We start from the raw sequence: 12,747 nt of genomic DNA, 5'->3' as shown, positions 1-12,747 counted from the left end.
TGAAGAAGAAAGTGATTTTGAAGATTGGGAAGAAGAAGATACAGTGGATCCTAGGTTTGAGAAAGAATTTCAGAAAGAGCAGTCAGAGATGCAAAAAAAAGAAGCTGAACTCAAGAAGGTCTCACAGATCATTGACAGGAGAAAAGACATACAAAGAACAGAAACTCTTCAAAAGCAACGTCTTCATGACATTAAGCTCAAGAAAGGAGAAGATATGTCAGACTAAAGATTGGTGAAAAGTGGGATGAAGCTAGGAGAGTACTCGATATGCCTCAGCTATGCACTAACAATGATAGGCAGTTCTTACATCTTCTTGACAAGCTGGAAATCTCAAATCCTAACAATGACATGTACATGAATGCTATCAAGACTGAAGTCTCAAGGATCACAGCTGCTTTTGATAGATCCCTAAATGAGATGAGCATTTTTGTATACTGTCAGAGTGAAGGATCATTCAAGGTGTCACTTCATCTATTTGAGAATCGTTCGTTGTCAGAGATTTGGGTTCTTTTAAATAAAGTCAAAAGAAGCTCAGAATTGAATGAAGTTCTTCGGGAAAGGCTTAAAGAGTTTGCCAGCAGGGCTAGTCCTCAAGTGGTCAACAATCCTCATCAGGTGAGATTCTTTAAGTCTGATTGTCTTCAAATCTGTCAGCTAGATGTACAATCTCTTAAAGACTACTCAGCTAAGCATCTGGTCTGGATGGAACATCATTTGAGAACTGCTGGATATTCATCCATGTTGAAGACTCAAGCTGCTGACTTGATTCAAGCTTATTGTGAAAAGAATGTTAAAAGGTACAATCAACTCAAGAATAAGTTGAAGTCAGTTGGAGTTCAACCAGTCAGACCTGCAAGCTTCACTTCAGAAAAAGATCGTGTCTTTGACAAGGAATTGCTTCAAGATTTAGAAGAAGGTGAAGTCAGAAGAGAAGACAACTAAAGTCAATTAGCTCAAAACTCAATGTAATATGATTAGAGCGTTATGAATCAAGATAGACTAATGTAGTTATATGTTCAGGCTAGAGGAACATCTATCTTGTATTCACTTGTAAATTTCATTTGGAATCTGGAAAATGTTAAATATAATCCAGAACTTTTCTGCTATTTACTTTACATTACTGTTTATATCTTTTTCTTATTTGTTAGTTGAGTTATCCTCTAGGTATTTGTTGTTATTGTCTAACAAGCAAATAGGGGGAGATTGAAAGGCATATGTCATAGCCTACTCGTTTATTCGAGTATTTAACTCAACTCAAATAAGAATGTAATAAGTAAATAGTGGATCAATCATCAGAGAGATCTCACAAAGTAACATCTGTCAAAGAATAAAGAAACATTGTTCATCTGCAGACTTGAAGATTCACTGGAAGAAGTTCAAGAATTTGATCATGCCTCAGTGATATAAATCAAGATCGTGGATTTAATCAAGTGACAGAGATCTCGTCAAGGTATCATTTATTACAAGGATTCAATCAGAACAACAAAGTCAAGACATGAAGAAACGTCACGAAAGTTAGTCACTCATGAACCAGACAGTACATCGAGTGTCAACATTGAAGTGACGGAATTGATTCATAAGTCTCAGTGACTTTCAGAAGATTGTCAGAAGAATGGTTGCTGCTCAGGGTTAGTATTAATTCTCCATTAATTAATTAAGTCATATAATTTAATTAAGAAAATAAATTATATCTGCAAGGATTAATTTATTAATTAATTGAATTAAATTGATTAATTAATTTAGAATTAATATTAAGGAATTACAGAATTTTAATTGGTTTAAAATCTATTTAAATTGAAACAAGGCAAACTGATTGTATTAGTATGACAATCGGTATGACAATCAATAGTCATACCGAAAGTCATGCTAATTCATTTAATTGTCTTGTTAGAATTTTTATTAGATTAAAAAAATCTGTTATTAATCTTTGCAAGACAATCTGAATTGTACTTATGTAACAATCGGTATGACAATCAATTGTCATACCGAAAGTCATGCTGGTTCAAAGGATTGTCATTGCAGTTCATTTGCATTCGGCTGTTTTACTTAAAAAGAAACAAAAGAAGCAGAAGAAAAAATCATCCAAAAACTCAGCAAAAACAGAACATACAGAAGAACAAAAGAGAAAAAGAAGCAGAAAAATATTACATCTATTCTGCAACTTCAAGATCAATTTCTAGATTGTAAAGTTATATCCAATCAACTAGAAATACTTATCTTGTTCTTGTGTATCAATCTAGCGGATTAAAATCCCTAGAACTTAATCTCAAATCGCTTTTAGCATTTGATCTTTTAATTACAAAAATAGAAAAAGTTCATGTCGAATTTATTCTAAATTTGTAATAATTGATTTGAGATTAATCCCTTGTAACCGATACCGTAGTTGTAACACCTTTCAAGTTTAATAAAAGTTTTATTTAACTTGAATTTTGTTTCACAATTTTATTCCGCATTTTATTCGACTAAACGGTATTGTTTGCATTCAACCCCCCCTTCTACAAACAAATTGGGACCTAACAATAATTCGAATTAAATCAATTATATCCGAAAAATTTAGAAGGTAATGTATCTCGTTAAAGTTCTTAACTCTCAACACAAGATCTGAAAAATGCACAAGACACCAAACAAAATTAAATAGAAATACCCAAAATCAAACAAACACAAACTGATTTTGAAGAGAGGAAAAGAAAGAAAAAAAACGAAGTGAAATAGTTTTAATAAAAAATCGACAACACTTTTGTATGTGTATACGTGTATGTATATATCACAGGAGTGAAGTTTTGAGAAGCTGAGTAAAAACTCGAGCAAGAAGACAATGGAGGTCGTTTTGATTAAGATCGAATAGAGAGAGAGAGAGAAAAAAACGAGAGAAAAAAAGAAACTGATGGAATTTGAAAAAACAAGAACTGAATGATTTTAAAAAAACAAAAAAAATGTTAAGAAGACAACTGGTATGACAATCGAGGAAAGTCATACCGATTGTCTTCCCGATTGTCATACCAGGCAAATTGAGAAAACAAAACAATAAAAAAACATAGTAATAATATAACTGGTATGACAATCTGATAGTCATACCGATTGTCATACCAGTACAAAATAAAACAAAAAATATCTGATATTAATTTTATTACTGGCATGACAATCAATAGTCATACCGATTGTCTTGCCAGTTATAAAATTAAACTGAATTATAAATAAACACTTATATGTACTGGAATGACTTTCAGCAAGACAATTTCAATTGTCTTGCCGATTGTCATTCAAGTATCAAATTAACACAAATAAATAAATAAATAAATAAAATATATATATATATATATTTTATAAACCAAATATAAACAGTTTTTTAACAAAAACAGAACATATTAAAAAAAATTACAGAAAACTACAATAACTACTAATATAGATATGGCAGAAAATATTTACACAATTAAAATATTTCAGAGATAATTATATTTTCAGTCCAAAAATAGATTTCTTTTGAATTTTAGCAAATAAAATTCATAAAAACATATTTTTAGAGAAAATAAAATATTCTGAGACATTAAAATTAACAAGTTGAATAAATAAATAAGATAAGATAATAAAAACTTACATAGAAATAATCAAGAAATTATGGAAAATGATAAAATAAATTTGCAAATGAATTTTTCATATGAAAAATTCATTTGCAAATTCACTCAAGAACAGATTTCAGATATTCACAAGTTTAATCACTAAAGCTATTCAACATACCCAATTTACCAACTAATTTGGTAAATGTGGATGCATCAATAGGTTTAGTGAAAATATCTGCTATTTTGTTCTTCTGTTGGAACAAAAAATAGTTCAACAGTACCATTCATGACGTGCTCTCTAATAAAATGATACCTGATGTCAATGTGCTTGGTCCTTGTATGCTGCACAGGGTTGTTGGTGATGGCTATTGCACTTGTATTGTCACATAGAATAGGTATTTTGTTCAATACAGAGCCATAGTCCCGTAGCTGATTCCTAATCCACAAGATCTGAGCACAGCAGCTTCCAGCAGCAATATATTCAGCCTCAGCCGTTGAATTTGAAACTGTTTGCTGTTTCTTGCTGTACCATGAGACTAGTCTGCTACCTAGGAATTGACAACTCCCTGAGGTGCTTTTCCTATCAACAACACTTCCTGCGTAATCTGAATCTGTATATCCAACAAGGTTAAAACCAGATTCTTTAGGGTACCAAATACCTAGATTTGGTGTTCCCTTAAGATATCTTAAGATTCGTTTAACAGCATCGAGATGAATATCTCTAGGATCCACTTGGAACCTTGCACATAAGCATGTAGCATACATAATATCTGGTCTACTTGCAGTAAGATAGAGTAACGAGCCAATCATACCTCTGTAGCTTGTGACATCTACCTTAATGGAGTTTTCACATGGTCCAAGCTTGACAGCTGTAGTTGACGGAGTCCTTGCTGATGCAGAATCCTCTAGATTGTACTTTTTGAGGAGTTCCTTGAGATACTTGGATTGACAAATAAAAGTTCCATCTAACCTTTGATTTACTTGTAATCCAAGAAAGAACTTCAGCTCTCCCATCATGCTCATTTCAAATTTGCTGTGCATTAACTTAGCAAATCTCTTACAGAGATTATCATTAGTAGACCCAAATATTATATCATCCACATATACTTGGACTAATATAGTATCATTCTTATGCTTTTTATAAAAGAGAGTTTTGTCTATGACACCTCTAATAAAGCTATTTTCAATAAGAAATTCAGAGAGAGTGTCATACCATTTTCTCGGAGACTGTTTGAGTCCATAGATAGCCTTGAAAAGAAAGTAGACAAAATCCAAATGATCTGGATCTTCAAAACCAGGAGGTTGCTTTATATATACCTCTTCATCCAGCTTTCCATTCAGAAAGGCACTCTTGACATCCATTTGATAAACTTTAAAGTTAGAAAATGCTGCAAATGCCAGAAATATCCTGATGGCCTCTAGTCTAGCCACTGGAGCATAAGTTTCATCATAATCAATGCCTTCAGCTTGAGAATACCCTTTAGCTACCAGTCTTGCTTTATTTCTTGTAACCACACCACCTAGTTTATTCCTGAATACCCACCGAGTACCAACAGCTTTCTTGTGTGTAGGTCTAAGTACCAGTTTCCAGACTTGTTGATGTTCAAACTGATTGAGTTCATCTTGCATAGCAATCACCCAATCTGGATCAGTCAGTGCTTCCTCAATCTTCTTAGGTTCCATCTCAGAAAGAAATCCTGAGAACAGACACTCATTTTGAGTAGCACGTCTAGTTCTGACTCCAACATCTGGATCACCAATAATCAACTTAATAGGATGAGCTTTATTCCAGACAGTCTGTCTTGGAAGATTTGATCTTGATGATTCGCCTTGAAATTCATTGGGATGTTGTGTTCTACTAGTTGATCCTTCAGCATCTCCCCCTGAGTTGTTGCCATGTTGACTTGAAGATTCTCCGTCAGTAGCAGTGGTATCTCCATTGTTGCCAAAATTTCCATCACCATTACCTTGAGTATCATCATGATTAACAGGTTCTTCACCAGCAACAACCTCAGGTTCTTGATCATGTTCTGATTCTGAATCTGACATGTCATCAAACTTCAGTTTCTCAGAAGGATCTTCAGTTTGGATACTAAGGAGTTTAGTGTCATCAAAGGTAACATTGACACTTTCAGTTACTTTGTGTTGATCAATGATATACACCCTGTATGACCTTCTTCCATATCCAACAAAAATACCCTCATATGCCTTTGCCTCGAATTTACCACGGCGATCATCTCCATCCTTGAGCACGAAGCATCTGGCACCAAATACATGAAAGTATTTGATATAAGGTTTCTGTTCATTCAAAATCTCATAAGGAGTTTTCATGAAGTCTTTGTTGATTAGAGTTCGATTCTGAGTATAACATGCAGTATTGACAGCTTCAGCCCAAAAGTACATTGGAAGACCTGATTCACTTAACATCGTTCTTGCAACTTCAATCAATGTACGATTCTTCCTTTCTACCACTCCATTTTGCTGAGGGGTTCTAGGAGCTGAAAATTGTCTGGTAATCCCTTTGTCTGTACAGAATCCATTGAGAAGTGAATTCTTGAATTCTGTTCCATTATCTGACCTTATTGCTCTAACAGGGACATTAGAATCTAACTCGATCAACTTGATATGATCAATCACAACTTGTGGTGTTTCATCCTTAGAGTGAAGGAATAAAACCCACGTATACTTGGAATAGTCATCAACTATCACAAGAGAGTAACACTTCTTTGACATCGAAAGGACATTAACCGGTCCAAATAAATCCATGTGCAATAATTGCAAAACACCAGTTATGGAGGATGTGTCAGTGCCTCTGTGACTTGCTTTCTTTGACTTTCCTTTCTGGCAAGCCTCACACAGTCTTTCTGGGGAGAATTCCAGCTGAGGCAGACCTCTGACCAATTCTATTTTGACAAGAGAATTCATTGTTTTGAAATTGAGATGGGAAAGTCTCTTGTGCCATAGCCAACTCTCATCAGACGATGCCTTTGCATAGAAACAATTGACTTCAGGATTGCTTCCAGAGTTCATGTCAGCTACGAACAGATTTCCTTTCCGGATTCCCATCAAAGAGGGTTTTTCATTTTTCTTGTGCAGAATCTGACACTTCAGCTTGTCGAATAAAACATTATAGCCGTTGTTACAGAACTGACTAATGCTAAGCAGATTGTGTTCAAGTCCTTGCACAACATACACATTTTCAATGATAACATTTCCAGCTAGCAAACAGCCATATCCCTCAGTTAAACCTTTGCTGTTATCTCCAAAGGTAATCATTGGACCAGCTTTCTCAACCACATTTGATAGAAGGGCTCTATCTCCGGTCATATGTCTTGACGATCCGCTGTCAAGAATCCACACTACCGGTTGTACCTTTTTAATGCCCTGCAATACAAATGGATTAGACCTTCTTCGGAACCCAAGCTTGGCTGGGTCCGGCAAAATTGGCCTTTATCAAGCAAAACAACATTCTTAATTTTAATGTTCTCAACTTTCTCAATGACTGGACATTTGACCTTGTGAACAGCCTTGACAAATTTCTGTTAAGGCTTAGGCACAAATGTCTCCTTTCTAGCTCTAGGAGGACTAGCAGTCTTAGACCTATCATGCTTCCTCATATTCACATGCTAACGAGGAGTAGTCTTATCATTAGAAACATGCTTACCATTAAAATAAGCATACATCAAATTAAAAGCACAAGACATACAATCAGGAACACCACATGCTTTATAAGAGGAATTAACAATAGGCAACTTATGCATGGTAGACATGGTATTTGTGCTATCCAACTCATGTGTGTCTGAGTTAGTTTCAGTTGCTTTCACAACTTTGACTGGAACCTTTGACACACTTGACTTGGAAACAGCTTTCTCATTAGCATGATCTTCAGCACAGATTTCTTCTTGAATAATAAATGAGGTCTCATCAAATGGTTCAGCAATTGATTCTTTATAGAGGGGTTCATCAACACCCTTAAGCACATGTGGTACTTCCCTGCCTTTAGCACAGACATGAGGAGGGGAGTTTATGCCTAATTTTCCAATAGCAACATTGTAATCATAACCTATTCCAGATGTTTGATGAACAACTTGCTTATTGTAAAACTCTTTGGACTTCGAACAAGAATTAAAGTAAGCTTTAACCTTAGCCTCAAGACCGGTGATCTTGTCTTTGAGAATAGTTTCGAGTTGTCTATAACAGTCAACTCTATTCTCTAAAAAAGATACTTGTTCTTTTAATTTATCTTGATTAATGTGCACAAGTCTTAATTCATTGACCTCTTTCTCAAGGTCTTTGATTTGTTGATTTAACATTTCATTATCACGACGAGCACAATCTAAGGAACCTCCTAGATGATAAACTAATTCAGCATCAGTAAATTTTACCTCTTTTCTTGACGATGAGGTGTTTGCATCACTAGCCATGAGAGCAAGATTCCCAACTTCTTCATCTTCACTGTCAGTATCATCCCAGCTTCTTCCCTTTGCCAGGTAAGCCCTTTCAGATTTACTCTTCTGATTAGAATCATAAGAGTTCTTCCTAACTTGTTTTGGCTTCCTGCATTCTGTGGCAAAGTGTCCCAACTCATTGCAGTTGAAGCATCGAATGGTGCTTCGATCAACCATCCCTATTTTGTACCCACCACTGCTGGTGTTAGAGGATGAAGATCCACCTTTCTGGAACCTGTTGTAGTTGGACTTGTACTTGAACTTGGGATTCCTCTTAAATCTGACATTGGAGAATCTCTTGACAATCAGGGCCATTGACTCATCATCCAATTGCTCCAGTTCTTCCAAGGAATAAAAATCATCTCCTAATTGATTTGTAGTAGAAGAATCAAATTCTGCTACTATCACATTTTCTTCAACCTTGGAAGACTGTACCATTCTTTTGGACTGTTGAGATTGTTGTTGATATTGTGGTTGTTGTTGTTGTTCATCAGCTACTAGAGCAGTAGACGTGCTAACCACTCTTCCTCTCCCATAAACTTCCTTCTGCTGAATCTGCTCCAACTCATAAGTCTTTAACACACCATAGAGCCTTTCCAAAGAAATCTCACTCAGATCTCTTGCTTCTCTTATGGCAGTAATTCTATGTTCGAGATGAGTTGGCAGTGTTAAAAGGAACTTTTTGTTGACCTCCCTGATGGAATAGTATTTACCATTAATGTTCAGGTTGTTGATCAATGCATTGTACCTCTCAAACACTTCAGTGATTCCTTCTCCTGGATTGGATTTAAAGTATTCATACTCAGAGGTTAGGATTTCTAACTTGTTCTCCCTATCTTCCTCTGTGGCTTCATTAATAACCTCAATAGTTTCCCAGATGTGTTTGGAATCTTTACAGTTCATCACATGTCTATTCATCAAGGGATCAAGGGAATCTACTAAAATTAATTGAAGGCTAGCATCTAGGGAGGCTTCTTCTTTTTCAGCAGGAGAAAAATCCTCAGGATCTTTCACATAAGTTCTAGCTTTGGTAATCACCACATCATTTTCTATTACCTCTGGTTCAATAACCATCGGAATTTTTGGACCCTTCTTTAACACTTCCAGATATTTGGAATTTGCAACTTGTAAAAACAATAGCATCTTCTTCTTCCACATAACATAATTTTCTTTATCGAATAGTGGAATTTTAACGGTTCCAACTTTTTGTGTAGTCATTATGAATTTTTGAGTAAATAAAAATTCAAGGAGTGAAAGAATCACAAAAGTCTAGGATCTTGATTTGTTCGTTAATCAGAAGGCACTGATACCAATTGTTAGGTCTCAATATGTTTGTAGAAGGGGGTTGAATACAAACAATATCGTTCAATCGAATAAAATGCGGAATAAAAAAGGGAAACAAAATTCAAGTTAAATAAAACTATTATTAAACTTGAAAGGTGTTACAACAACGGTATCGTTTACAAGGGATTAATCTCAAATGAATTATTACAAATCTAGAATAAATTCGACATGAACTTTTTCTATTTTTGCAATAAAAAGATCAAATGCTAAAAGCGATTTGAGATTAAGTTCTAGGGATTTCGATCCGCTAGATAGTTACACAAGAACAAGAAAAGGATTTCTAGTGGATTAGATTTAACAATAAATACTAGAAATAAATGATCTGTGAATTTGCAATAAGTTCTCTGCAGGTTTCTTTTGTTCTGTGTTCTTCTGAATTTGATATTCAATGCATACTCTCTGTTGAAAAATCAGCTGCTGTTGTTAAGTAAACAAAGCAGTCCACTTGATCTAGAAAGACTTTCGGCAAGACAATCCATTTGAACTAGAAAGACTTTCGGCAAGACAATCCATTTGAACTGGCAAGACAATCAAATGAACTGGCATGACTTTCGGTATGACTATTGATTGTCATACCGATTGTCTTGCTAATACAAAAGATAGTCTTGCTGAATTAATATAGAATATTAATTCAAAATCAATTCTGAAAATACATAATATTAATTCAGAATTAATTAATCAATTAATTCAATTAATCAATAAATTAATCTTTGCAGATTTAATTTATTTTCTTAATTAAATTATACGACTTAATTAATTAATAGAGAATTAATACTACTCTTGAACAGCAACCCTTCTTCTGAAAATCTTCTGAAAGTTACTGTCAATTATGAATCAATTCCACCACTTCAATGCTAACACTCGATGTACTGTCTGGTTCATGAGTGACTAACTTCCGTGACGTTTCTTCATGCCTTGACCTTGATACTCTTGATTTTCTTCAGACTAAATCCTTGTAATTAATTGATACCCTGACGAGATCTCTGTCACTTGATTAAATCCACAATCTTGATTTATATCACTGAGGCTTGATCAATTTCTTGAGCTTCTTCCAGTGAATTAAGTCATCAAGTCTGTAGAAGAACAATGTTACTTAATCCTTTGACATATATTACTATGAGAGATCTCTCGGATGATAGGACCACTATTTACTTGTTACATCCTTATTTGAGTTGAGTTAAATCCTCGAATAAACACATAGGCTATGACATATGCCTTTCAGTTGCCCTAGTTGATGGTCTCAAGCATAATTTGCTGAGTATCATCCAGCTTTGTGATAAGGGCAATTGAGTAACCTTCAATTCAGAAGCCTGTGTTGTGACAAACAAAAGAAGCAACAAAGTAGTTCTCACTGGAGTGAGAAAAGGAAATGTGTATCTAGCTGACTTCAACTCATCTAATGCAGAATCTGTCACTTGTCTTCTCAGTAAAGAAAGTCAAGATGAAAGTTGGCTATGGCACAAAAAGCTGTCCCATCTAAACTTCAAGACCATGAATGAGCTTGTCAAGAAAGAACCGGTAAGAGGAATTCCTCAAGTGGAGTTTTCTAACGATGGATTGTGTGATGCCTGCCAAAAGGGAAAGCAGATTAAAGCATCATTCAGAAAGAAGCTTGATTCAACAATTGAAGAACCTTTGCAATTGCTACACATGGATCTATTTGGACCAGTCAATGTGTTGTCCATTTCAAGAAAAAGATTATGCCTAGTATTGTAGATGATTTCTCAAAGTTCTCTTGGACATATTTCCCAAAGTCTAAAGATGAATCTAGTGAAATCATTATCAATCATATAAGGCAAGTCAACAATCATCCTGATTTAAAAGTAAGAAGAATCAGGAGTGACAATGAAACTGAGTTCAAGAATTCTGTGATGAGATCATTTTGTGAAGAGAATGGGATAATGCATGAGTTTTCTGCAGCAAGAACTCCACAACAAAATTGAGTAGTGAAAAGAAAGAACAAATCTCCTATTGAAGCTGCAAGGACAATGCTTGAAGAATCAAAGTTACCAACATATTTTTGGGCTGAAGCTGTGAATACTGCCTGCTACACTCATGATATTTCTTTGATTAATCAAGAAAAGTGTATGACGCCCTATCAATTGTTCAAGAACAAGAAACCAACCCTAAATTTTCTTCATGTCTTTGGCTGCAAATGTTTTATCTTAAGAAATCAAACTGATCAACATGGGAAGTTTGATGCTAAAGTAGATGAAGGAATTTTTGTTGGATATGCTGTGGGAAAAGCATATAGAGTCTAAAATCTTAGAACCAACATTGTTATGGAATCAATACATGTTGTGTTTGATGATAAAAAGATTGAAGGACTACAAGATGAATATTCTCATGAAAGCCTCAAGTTTGATAATGTGGAGATGGTTAGTGATGACAGTGATGATGAAAGTGATCAAGAAACAGTGAATAAGGATAATGCAGAAAAATCTAGAACTAATGAAGCACATAATTCAACATCTGTCGAGTTGCAAAATGTTTCATCCGTCGGGAGATAATCAGCTTCATCCGTCGGGACACAGAGTGCATCATCCGTCGGGTTATTAAGAGAAGCTGAAAGTCAGAATAAATCACTTACAGAAAGTTCCCCTTTCTCAAATCAAAGATTCACAAACTCAGGGGGAGTTTCCAATAATCAAAACTCAGTCACACATCAAGAAAACAATGAGGCCTCTTCATCTAGAGCTGATCTACCTCAACAAAGAAAATGGACTAAAGATCACCCTTTTGAGCTCATCATTGGTGATGCATCTTCTAGAGTTCAAACCAGGAGAGCAACTCAAGAAGAATGTCTATACAGCAGCTTCCTATCTAAGGAAGAACCAAAAAAGGTAGAAGAAGCTTTGTTGGATCCTAATTCGATTTTAGCTATGTAGGAGGAGCTATCAATTTGAAAGAAATAAGGAATGAAAGCTGATACCCAAGTCCAAAGGAAAGAATCCAATTGACACCAAATGGATATTCAGAAACAAGATGGATGAAAATGTCATAGTACTCAGGAACAAAGCTAGATTGGTTGCTAAGGGCTATTGTCAACAAGAAGGAATAGATTTTGACGAAACCTTTGCTCCTGTTACAAGACTTGAAGCCATCAGAATTTTCTTAGCCTATGCAGCTCATGCCAATTTCAAGGTCTATCAAATGGATGTCAAAAGTACTTTTCTGAATGGAGATTTGGAGGAGGAAGTCTATGTTAGTCAGCCTCCTAGTTTTGAAGATCCAAATTTCCCAAATCATGTCTACTATCTTTTGAAAGCACTGTATGGACTGCAGCAAGCACCTAGAGCCTGGTATGACACTTTATCAAAGTTTCTTTTGGAAAACCACTTCACAAGAGGTACTGTTGATAAAACTTTATTCTTTAGAAATGTTAATGACTCTAGTAT

Source organism: Apium graveolens, chromosome 1 (genome assembly GCF_009905375.1).
Source record: "Apium graveolens cultivar Ventura chromosome 1, ASM990537v1, whole genome shotgun sequence".
Classification (NCBI taxonomy): domain Eukaryota; kingdom Viridiplantae; phylum Streptophyta; class Magnoliopsida; order Apiales; family Apiaceae; genus Apium; species Apium graveolens.
The sequence above is the reverse complement of the archived record's forward strand: the minus strand, read 5'-3'. Positions refer to the sequence as shown.